Genomic DNA, 12,370 nt, shown 5'->3' with positions numbered 1-12,370 from the left:
GTACAGCCACCCTGACATGTCCAGAAGACAGCTCCTGTGATGTCCCCTGTATAGCCACCCTGACATATCCAGAAGACTTTTTGCCCTTTCCTCCCTGATGACCTTGGACTCTTCCACGATAGTCCCCGAGCCTTGGAAGGGATGGGGTGTGGTTGATAAGGCCGTCCTCCTTATGATTGAGCATTCCTCCAATACCTGCCCTGTGCACTTTGGGCAATTGCAAGTCTCTGTGTAAGTTCCTGTGTTCACCTAGCAGTGGTTTTTAATCATAAATAAGGATTTTTGCCCATTGGTCATCCTTGGAACTCTGCTATGGAAAAGGAGCCAAAACTCAGTGCTAACGTTTTGAGGTTGAAGGCCCAGCCAGATTTCCTTCTGCCACAGGCCTGACCTTGGGAAATACAACCAAGAATGGCCTTGAGCTCTTATCCGAGGGCTGGAACGACAGGGCCATCCACTGCCTGTTATGCCATACTGAGAACGGAACCCAGGGCTTCTCCCGTGCCAGACAAGCACTCTGCCCACTCAGCCACATCCCCAGACCTCTCCTATTTGTCCCTGGGAAATGAATGGAGCCCCCAACTTCCAGTCTCCCAGAGTTACAGACCAAATATGCTTCATTAAAATTCTCCTGGTCCCAAAGGCTTATGACCACAGCAACTTGAAGGTTGGACACTCCATGCCACACCTCCCTTTTTTTTTTTTTCAGTGAGTAGAAGAGGACCTGGACTCAGCACATACTTTTCATGTCCTTCTTCCACCAGAGGACACCAAGGCTCACAATCCAGAGAGCTGTTGTAAGAGGACCCAACATCTGTTCTTCAGAGACTCACCACTCTCAAGAGTGGCAGCTCTTGATTCTGCTTGTTGCCCAACTTAGCTTTCTAAACTTTGCTAGAAAAAGCAAGCACAGAGGCTCAATCGGTCTCAGCCAAGTCAGAGCAGGGATTTTACCTGCCTTGGCTAACCCTGACTTCCAGAAGCAAGCCACAGCAAACCTCAGCTTCTCTCTCTCTGTCTCTCTCTCTCTGTCTCTCTCTCTCTCTCTCTCTCTGTGTGTGTGTGTGTGTGTGGTGTATACATGTAAATGTGTGGTTAGAGGTCAAGGTTCAACTCCATGTTTTTCTCAGTCACTCTACACCTTAGTTACTTTTAGTTTTTAAGATTTTGTGTTTGAGAGTATGTGAGTGAGTGTGTGTGTGTGTGTGTGTGTGTGTGTGAAAACACATATTAGGACAACTTTTGGGAGTCGGGTCTCTCCTTCCACCTTGGGGCAGAGTCTCTCTAGTTGTTTCTGCCATGCTATATACTCCAGGCTAGCCCATCCTTGCACTTCAAGCTGATTTGCATGCCTTCACCTTCCTTCCCACCTTGGGAGTGGTTAGATTACAGATGTGTGTGTGACACTGCATTTGACTTTTAATGTGAATTCTGTGGGTCAGACTCAGGGCCTCAGGCTTGCCCTGCGAGCACCTTTGCCCACTGAGAAACCTTTCCACCCCTCAACCTTGATTTACTGACATGGGCTCTGTACTTTTGTGTGGAAATCGGTGCTTCAGCTGGGCTGGCTGGCCAACGAGTCCCAGCTGTCTCATCAGTGCTGAGATTACACGAGTACCCAGGCTACCACACCCAGCCTCTTCCGTGGGTTCTGCGGATGATACTCCGGTCCTTGTGACAAGCACTCTACAGCCTCTTCTTCAGTCTTCACAGGGCAGGGCGGTGCAAAGTTGTCTTCTGAGGGCCTGGGGTATCCTAGGTAATGCTGGAGACAGAGCTGCCCAGGGTACAAGGACAGCCCACAGGCCATAGCTCTCCCCAGGGACAGTGTGTGCTGAATCCATCTCCCGCCCTTCTTGTTCTTATCTCCAAATCCCCCGACTCTGCTTGAACTGAGCACTGCCTCTTCTGAGGGAGACAGCAGATACTTGCATAACAAGCACTTGACTCCTCTCCAAAGCCAAGGTTTGTTCCTATGGCTTTGACTTTCAACCTCCCCGTGTCTCCTTGAAAAGATGAACTGCACTTTTGTACCACAGGACACGCCAGGAATAGCTCCCATGGAGGGATCGTGGGCGGGATGAGCATCAGGAAATGGCCACGCGGTCAGCCCAAGGGCTCCAAGGTACCATTAAGATGATGGGCGCCTTTTCCCACAAAGCCTGCACGAGTCTTTGGCGTCATTAGTCATCTCTTCCACAGGGAGGTCACGAACAGAGAACAGCTGTCCTGTGCTCCTCTTGCTGGCACAGGGACTCGGGAGACCACACTTGCATCCTTGGGAGTAAAGGACATTGGAGAAAGATTCCAGTGTGCTCTGTCCCAGGTCAGGGCTGAGAGCTAAATGCATTTCTGCCTGAAGGTCAAGGGTTCAGCAAGATTGACACAGACCCTACTCAGCCACTGTGATGCGTCTCAGCATCTTCCCACTGTGAAGACCCCCTTCCCCTAAAGTCTCCTAACATCAACCACTGCCCATCAAAGGAAAAGTGTCTGCACATAGCGTGTGAATAATTACAGCATTCACCAATGACACAACCACTCTGTTGACCAAACGGCACCAGGAACATTTACCGCCTACGAGAGAGATTCAGAATGCCCCAAGCAGAGATTCCAAAGAGCTAGAGTCATTGCTCTTGATCACAGTTAGCAGGATTAGAGGTGAGGACTGTGGCTCCAAAGCCAGCCGAGCCCCAGCCGGGATGGGCTGTAGCTCTATTGGCAGAGTGCTTGCCTAACACTGCAGAAGGCCTATGGTTTGGTCCTCAGCACAAGTATAATCCCAGCACTTGGAAGGTAGGGGTAGGAAGATCAGGAGTTCACGATCATCCTCGGCTGTGTAGAGAGGTAGAGGGTAGCCTGGGCTAATAACAAAACAAAACAAACAAAAAAAGGATCCTGATATTTTCCCCATGAGAGCCCCTGCCCACACGAGTCAAGAACACTTTGATGTGACAGAAACAGGAAACTAGCAACAAGGCCCAGGAAGAACCAAGTTAGGCCTGAGCCAAATAGTAGGTTGGTGACCTTTCTGCCTCCCACATGGTGGTTTCGGTTGCTCTCTAGGTTGGAGGGGTGAGAGAGGGGACACAGATCATGGTGGGTCCTTAGGCAACATCAGACCTTCCTCTGTGGTAAGCGGGGAAAGAAGGGGAGAGCTGAACCTTACTCTGTCCTATCTGTCCCTGCAGGTTCTGTGTGATCCTCAGAGGGAGACCTAACCCCCACTTTCCAGATGGGGAAACAGAGTCTCCACAGGGGCATGGCACCCAAGAGATTTCATAGCTGTTGTGGTGGGCCAAGGAATACCTCCCTCTGTTTTCATCCTTTCCCTGTCCAGAAGAGCCAGGCCCCAGTAAGCCTTTACTTCAGCTGGGCATCATGTCTAAGGGATATTGCCCAAACAGTACAGGTTCCCACCTTGTCTGGGAGCCACCATTTGGAGTCAGTGGAGTCATATTTGTGTAATGATTTGTGTGTCATTAAAGACTGACCATTAGCCGAGCGGTGGTGGTGCATGTCTTTAATCCCAGCATTTGGGAGGCAGAGGCAGGTGGATTTCTGAGTTCGAGGACAGCCTGGTCTACAGAGTGAGTTCTAGGACAGCCAGGGCTATACAGAGAAAACCTGTCTCAGTGGGGAAAAAAAGACTGACAATTAAATATTTGAGCTCAGTAGGTAAAGGCGATTGCCTCCAGGCCCCAATTCCCACAGGTTGTCCTTGGGCCTCCTCTATAGATGCACTATAGCATGCATGTCCACACACATGCATGATGCATGTCCACACACATGCATGTTCACATACACATAAATAAAACAGGATTTCAAAGATGGTAATTGAAGCTGGGGAGATGACTCTGAGCCAAGTGCTTGCTGTGTGAGCATCAGGACCAGAGTTTAATTCCCCAGCATCCTTGTAGAACCACGCTCAATAGTGCACATCTGTAATCTCAGTGCTCCTACGGGGTGCGACACAGAGCCGCAAGGATCCCCCGAAGCTGGTGCACTCATAGCCTGTACACAGTGGCCAGTAAGAGGCCCTGCCTCAGAGGAACAACATCCAAATCTGTCCTCTGACTTTCACACAAGCACTGTGGTGCATGTACACACACACATACACACACACACACACACACACACACACACAGATTAAATAAACACTCTCTCGAGTCCCCCAGGGATGGATGGGGCTGGTGGATGTGTTTCCAATTCCTTCTCATCTGCTTTGGAATGTTCAGCCTTCTCCCCTGAAATATTCTAATTATCCTTGTTTACCATATCGACCAGCTTCTTAAGGTCTGTCTGTGTAAACACCACAAAGATAAATTTCAGACAGACTCCCTCTTGATTTATTCAGATCGGGGAAACGCCGAGGGGGGCCTAAGTGAATGGGCTTCAGCTGTGCCTTGGGTCCTGAGAGGAGGAATTCATTACCCCTGACCTTTCTAGAGGAGTGCAGTGGGCAAGCCAGTCCCTGGAAGCTAACAGAATGAGGTTTACTGTACCGTGGGCTGCCTTTGTGGTCTGAAGCTAGCACCGAGCGGGGAGGGGGAGGGTGTACCATTCCTCCAGCAAAGATGAAGACAGAGCAGAGTGACCCGAGTTGGGCAGCCTGACTACAGCTCCAACAGCAGATAGGAAAGGAAGAGAAGAAACAGGAGCAGCTTCGTGAGGCCTCGGAGATTCTCACTGAGCAACACTGACTCCTGAGGGAGACCAGGGACACACAGACACAGAGACACAGAGACACAGAGACACACAGACACACACACACACACACACACACACACACGACGATAACAGGATCACAAAGTCAACAGGAGGGTCAAAGGTTCAAGTCTAAGCTGGAATATAGGTATAGATAATATAGATTAGATATTGATTAGATATAGATATATAGATTAGGCTCCTGCATCAAAACAAACAAACAAACAAACAAAAAACAAGTTTTTCTATGTCAATCAATCATTTAGCATTTTCCATGTTATTGCTACATGGTCTTTCAGTTCTACTTGACTAACTCCTTACATGGATTAGTATTTCCTTAGACAATAGTGCTTATTTCTATGAACTAAAATGCTCATGAGTTTTATTACAGGGTCTGCTGCCTGTGTCACATTCTTCTCTCAATTTAATCCCCTCTCCCTGCCTCTGTCTGTGTCTGTCTGTCTGTGTCTGTGTCTGTGTCTGTGTCTGTGTCTGTGTCTGTGTCTGTGTCTGTGTCTGTGTCTGTGTCTGTCTGTCTGTCTGTCTGTCTCTCTCTCTCTCTCGTGTATGTGTATGTATGTATGTATGTATGTATGTATGTATGTATGTGTGTTACATCTACACACGTATGTGTCTGTCCACTGCTCCTGTATGCACACAGACACCAGACGAGGAGAGGAGAGTGTTGGCTGTCCTGCCTCTCACTCTCTAGCTTGTTCCCTTGAGACAAGGTGTCTCACTGAACCTTGATCTCACAGGTTCATTTAGATTGTTTGGGTAGAGAGTTCCAGAGAGTCTCCTGCCTCTGCCTCCTATGTGCTAGGCTTACAGGTGTACACTGCTGTACTTGGCTTTTTTTCTTTTTTCTTTTTAACACGGACTCTGGAGATCCAACTCAGCCCTTCAATATTGTGTCTGTGGGATCTTTCCAGAGATCACACTGAGATCGTGAGGGCTCTGTCTCTTGATGGAGTCTTTTTATGGTGTGTATTGGGAGGTGATGAGAGGTGGGAGATCCCCAGTTAGAGGGCTGCATCTCCCCTCAGGCCTTTCTACGGCCCCCTTTCCTCTGCCCCCTGTCCTCCAAGAAATGAAACGTGTCCTCCACACATGTTCCAGGTCATCCTAACATTCTGGCCAGCAGCATAGGGACAGTCACCATGGACCGAGTCCATGAAACCAGGAGCCAAAATAAATCCTCACTCTTTCACTGTGCATGTGTTAGATGGTTAGTCCCAGAGAAGAGGGAAGAAGCTAATGTGCCTGGTTGCCCCACTCACTGCTCTGTGTGTGTTCCGCACACACACTTGATTTCTTCAAATAGATTTGATTATACACAAAGTTGTCTGATATTATGCCTCTTTTTCTATTGTCCCTTTTTAGGATTTGTCTTTATTGGGCTCAGAGATTAGGATCACTGGCTGCTCTTTCAAAGATCCTGAGTTCAATTCTCAGCAATGACATGGTGGCTCACAACCATTCTATAGTGAGATCTCGTGCCCTCTTCTTGCAGGCAGGATACTGTATATGTAATAAATAAATAAATAAATAAATAAATCTTTTTAAAAGTATATTTATTTGTGTGGGGGGGGGGCACAGTGAGTATCAGATATCCTGGAGCTGGAGATACAGATAGCTGCAAGCCACTTACTGTGGATGCTGGGAACCAAACCTGGATCCTCTGCAAGAACATTAAGTGCTTTTAAACACAGAGCCATCTCGTCAGCCATTAAAATGTGATAATCCTGTTTATCTTACTGTCTCTTCTTGTTCAATTTTAGATTAGTTCATTTAATTCTAGTTCTTAGATAAAAATTATTTTTTTGATTGATGCTGCTCGTGGCTGTTTTAATTGTGGGAGTCAGAAAAGCCCATGTAGGTGTAAGGAAAAAGGCTAAGAATATTAAGGGGCTAAGAATACGGCTCTGTTGGTAGAGTACTTGCCTAGTGTACAAGACATCTGAGTTTGATCCTTAGTGCCAGATAAACTGGGCATGATGATGTCTTCCTGTAATCCCAAGAGTTGGGAAGTGGGAGCAGGAGGATTTGAGGCTCAAGGCCACCTTTGGCTACAAGCTGAGTTCTAGGCCAGCCTAGACTACGTGACACCTTATTTATAAAAACAAAAACAAACAAACAAACAAAAAACTAAACATGTTCTCTAGTTGGATAGACCTCTGACCTTCCCCTAAACTCTGTCTGGCTACATCAGAGGCCATATCTGAATCCTTCTTCTCTCTTGGAACAAGGGCAAGAGCAACTACCAAAGGGGTCACAGCAAGGAAGAGCAGACGCTCTGATGATTGGTACAGACTCAACTTGACAAGATCTAGAATCACCTAGGAAACAAGGTCCCAGCAAGCTTGTGAGGGAGTTCTAGACCATGGGAGCTGAGGTGGGAAGAACTCACTCTGAGGTGGGCAGCAGCAGCCAGTAGTCTGGGGTCCCACACTGAATGACAAGGAGAACGAGAGCTGAGCACCAACCTTCTCATCTCTCTGCTTGCTGACACTGGATGTGATGTGTGCAGCTGCCTCCCAGTCCTGCTGCTGTGCCCTCCCTGCCGTGCAGTGCACCTCACACTGTGCGTGAAGATAAACCTTTCCCCCTCAAGCTGCTTTGTCAAGTGCTCTTGTCATAGCAAGAAGACAAACAACCAATACATTGACTGTAAAAGAAAACCTGTCACGCTGCCTTCAAAGGGGTTCCTCCTGATCCTGAGAGCTCTCACCATTAGGCAGCTTGGCCTCTGTGTTCCTGCCTCTCAGTGCTCATGAGACCTCATAGGCTCATGGACAACTCTTTCCACAGAGTTATCTCCAAGGTGTCCCTCAACTGGGGGACCAAGTTTGAGCCCCGGTGTGATGCTTTGTGCTTGTAATTGTGAGGGAGGCAGATGCCTGGGGACCACTGGAGAGACACGTGTGCCTGCTTGGTAAACCCTGACTCAGAACATAGAGATGGAGGGCCTATGAGGAGCGACAGCAGAGAGGCTGCACCTACACACACAGACAAACAGCCAACAAAGTCAAAAACCAAAACCGGATTTATGGGCTGGCAGGATGGGCCAGTAGGTAGAGGCACCTGCCATAAAACCTGGCTACCTGAGTTTGAGCACCAAGGCCCACATGGTGGTAGGAAAGAAGTGACTCCTGAAAGCTGTTCTTTGACCTCCACATGTACATCATGGTACATAAAGACACGCACACACACACGCACACACACTATAAAACAAATGAATCAAAATGTCATGAAACCTTTCTATCCCCAGACAGGGTCTAAGTCTGTACCTAGCCTCTGTCTCTTGAGTGTTTGGATGAAAGATGTGCCCATCATATCAAGTTTATAATTTTTTATAAAAAAAAACAAAGAACAATAACAAAAACAAAAAAAACACATTTATTTCTGAATTTTCTCTAATTTTAGCCCGTGTCTTCCTCTAGAGTCATGAATTTGAAAATGTGTAACCCACCTAGGGCTTTGCTGGCTTTTGTCTGTCCACAGTACTCAGTGTTTGAGCATCCCCAGGGCAGAATGTTCTGGGTCTGTATCCCTCTGATCAAATGCCTCTGAGCACCAGCGCCCAGCCATGGCCTCCTCTCAAACAAACCTCTCTGGAGTCACCTCGGCACATTGGCTGTTCCCGGTTTACTCTGACCAACTGCTCACTGTGTGCTGGCACTCCTGCCACTCAAGAGCTGGGGAACCTTAGGAAAGTTCTCCAGTCTGTCCCTGGTGTCCAAGACAACAGATGGAAGTTTATAGAATTTTAAAAATTACAATGTGTGTTTGTGTGCATGTATATGTGTGTGAGTGCATGCCTGTACATGGTACAATGTGTGTGTGCATGTATGTGTGCGTGAGTGCATGCCTGTACATGGTACAATGTGTGTGTGCATGTAAATGTGTGTGAGTGCATGCCTGTGCATGGTACAATGTGGGTGTGCATGTACATGTGTGTGAGTGCATACCTGTGCATGGTACAATGTGTGTGTGCATGTACATATGTGTGAGTGCATACCTGTGCATGGTGCAATGTGTGTGTGTGTGTGTGTGCATGTACATGTGTGTGAGTGCATGCCTGTGCATGGTACAATGTTTGTGTGTGCATGTACATGTGTGTGGGTGCATGCCTGTACATGGTACAGTGTGTGCAGGTGTGCAAGTGTGTGTGCATATGTATGAGTGTGAGTGCATCTATACACATGTGTGTGCCTGTGTGTCCTCAAGTGTGCATGTGTGTGTGCATGAGAAGGCAGTGAACACACACATGTGGATGCCAGAGGATAACTTTCAGGAGTCAGTTTTCTCTTTCTACCATGTGAGTCCCAGGGATGGAACTCAGGCCGTTAGGCTTACTGACAGACACCATGTTGCCAACCTGAGGGGAATTTCTAGAGACTAGGAGTTCATGGCTGGCGACATGACTCTGTTGGTAAAGCACTTATTTTGAAATCATGAGGACTTGGCTTAGACTCCTAAAGCTCACATGAAAAAAATCTGGGTGTAAACCAGGCATGGTGGTGCATGCCTTTAATCCCAGCTCTTAAGAGGCAGAGGTGGGCAGACTTCTGTGAGTTCAAGGCCAGCCTGATCTACAAAGTGAGTTCCATTCCATCTAGGATGGGCAAGGCTGTGTAGAGAGGGTGGCATGGGCTCTTAATAATCCAGGTGTGGCAGAGGGGACTTTTAATCCCAGCAATGAAAAGGTGAAGACAGGTCCTGAGTATAACCCCTCAGACACCACCCACCCTGAGACAGGATCTCTCACTAGCCGGGAATTCATCAGGTAGGCTGGGCTGACTTATAAGTGATCCCTGGGAATCTTCCTGCCTCTGTTTCCCCAGGACGAGGTTTTACGCCTGCGCGGCCATACCTGGCGGTTTTTTTGTTTGTTTGTTTTATTTTGTTTTGTTTTGTTTTTTTTTCAGTTGAGTTTTAGGGGTAGAACTCGTGTCCCCATGCTTGTTGAGTCAGCACTTTACCAACTGAACCACCCCACAGCCCGACCCAGTCTCTCTGACAACTGTTCTACTGATGAATCTGCCCGAGAAAACACAGCCTTGGCATTCAGACCCACTTCTCCAGTACCACTAAGGTATGACTTGAAACATAGACATGGCAGCGAGCTGCTCCTATACACTGAGCCTCAGTTTCTCTGCAAGACCAAGGTGCTGGTGTTCATCCCCAGAGTCAAGGAATGGACAGCGGGGAATAGAGATTCGGACCTCCAATGACACTGTCCCTGTCTTCTGGTTTCTCTCTTACTCCAGGCCTTCCCAGGCCTGGCTGCCAGTCTCCGGGAGACATCTGGTAGCCCACAGCCCTCGGCCTTTGGTCCTCCACAGCCTTGTCCCTTGAATTTCATATCACCTTCTATTTGACCTTTGCCCTCTGGCTTCCACATAAAAATCCCACCACAGGTCCGTTCCTTCAGTTAATTCCTGCCATAGATCTGGATATGGCTGTGGTCCAACTGGTGATGGGAGAAGGGAATCGGGAGCAGGAGACAGAGGCTGGTGATACACAGGAGATGACAGAGGTCACAATGAAGAGATCTGTGGCAGCTGCTCCTTTTCATCTTGAGAGAACATCTGTGGATTGCAATGTTGTCACCAAACAAACACAAGCGAGGCTTAAGTTTCACAATCTGCACGGCTCATTTCGTGCACTTTGACAGTTCTTTCGTGTACCTGACAGTGGCAAGTTTCTCCCCCAGGAAGTTAGAAGCATGTGCCGCACCCCAAGGCCCCCCTCACCTCAATGACGTTATCCTGACACTCCCAGGCTGGTGACACTGTACTATCATCTTTCACGTGTCCCCTTTCAGCAGATGTAGCTTTGTGTGTGCGTGCGGGTGTGTGTACACATGGTGTGTGTATGTGCATATGTGTATGCATGTGTGAGGATGGATGTATGTGCACATGTGTGTGTGCACATGTGTGAATGTGTGTATGCAGGAGGGCATGCACTTGTATGTGTTTCTAGATGGTCGATCCATGTCCCTGACTGCCTCTCCTGCAGGCTCTGTGAGGACCCTTGGATCCTCTGACTCACGTATTCTAAGGTCCACAGTCCCACTCGGCCTCTCCAGGGCACTTTTCCCAGTTTTCAATGAATGTCTTTCTTCCCCCAGGAACCCTTTTCCTGGAGCCTCTGGAAGCATGGCAACCTGCTGGGTAGTCAGTCCTGCACCTCGCAGTCCCCAGTGTGCCCTGAGCTCCTTCCCCCTGCCCATCATTTCTGGGAATACTTCTTTCTGATGTTCCCCCCTCCCCTCCTCTGCTTCTGGCCATAGTCCCTTTTCTTAAAGCTGTGATCAGCCAGCCACTCTAGCATCACAGGGGCAAGAGAGACATGTGCTGGAGTCTGGGCTCAGATCCCACTTACCTGTCTCCTCTGACTCTGGACCTCCCCCTTTTGGGTTTACAACGTGGAGCAGACCCAGGAATAGCAGGCTCAGGAGATAGTTCAGTAGGCAGGCTTCCTTGCCTGAGTTGTGCTCCCTCAACCAATGTAAAAGGCTGGGCATGGCCCCGTGTACCTGTTACCCAAGCACTCAGAAGATGCAGAGACTAGAAGATCTTTGGGGTTTGCTGGCTACCAACCTAGCTCCAAGTTCAGTAGGAGACCTTATCCTAAGAGAATAAGACAGAGTGTGATAGCAAAGGAACCTGGTGTTTGCCTCCAGCTCCAGCACAGACAAGAACACATACACCCCCACAATACATGTGAATACATTATACATGCATGTGCACATGCGTGGGAACACACATATACCCACACTAGCTTTGGGGCCCCCTAAACTCCTGTAACACAGCTTTAGACCCAAATATCAAGCTGGGAGCCTCAGTTTCCCCATGATACCCCTACCAAGATTGAGAAAATGGATGCCAAGTGACCGTGTAGAATATCTTCCCATTCCGTGACAAGGAAACAACATGGCTGCTTGTTGCACAGTTGGTGCTCCCAGCATGAGACCCCAGGTCAAGACCTTCTGTTTTCATCAGAAGACACCATCAAACACTAAGCCTCCAGGTGAAGAAAGGGATTATCAGAGAAGACAAATGACTTGCCCCAATGTCACCAGCTGCCAAGTGGCAGAGCTGGCTGTGATTCCAGATTGGAGTCCCCCCTGCCCTCAGAAACAAGCCATCCTCAACCTTTTTCTTTAGGGAGCACTGGAGGACTGATTGACCCCTTGGGCTCCTTATTCCCTAGTCTTGGTTCCTCTTCAGCCTCTCTGGTCCCCATCCCTCCCAAGCCTCAAGCTCGGAATAGGAGTCTGTCCAGATGGGCATTTGCTTGCCAGCCCCACCTCCAGCCGTGTGACCCTCCTAGTGCCAAGGGCCACCAAACACACAGGGCCCAGAGAAGGTCTCCAGGCAAAACCAGGACAGGAGCCAAACAGTGGCTCTGCCCTTCTCTCACAACGGTGGCTCTGGGCTGGGCACTGCCCTGGGAGCCAGAAGGAGAGGCGGTGCTGTCCCTGGCTGATCCCTGGTGCACAGGTGCTCTCTACAGCCCAGGGAAGGCAGGAGGGGGGCTGGGCAGCAAGGCCGCAGGCGAAGAGCTGTGAAGAACTATCTGTTGTTTCCTCCTCGGGCTCCGGGAACAATTCCCCTTTGAGCTTCTTGGCTGAGCTAGCTGAGAGAGTCTTTCT

This window comes from Mus caroli, chromosome 1 (assembly GCF_900094665.2).
Source record: "Mus caroli chromosome 1, CAROLI_EIJ_v1.1, whole genome shotgun sequence".
In the NCBI taxonomy this organism is placed as follows: domain Eukaryota; kingdom Metazoa; phylum Chordata; class Mammalia; order Rodentia; family Muridae; genus Mus; species Mus caroli.
This window is presented reverse-complemented; position numbering follows the sequence as displayed.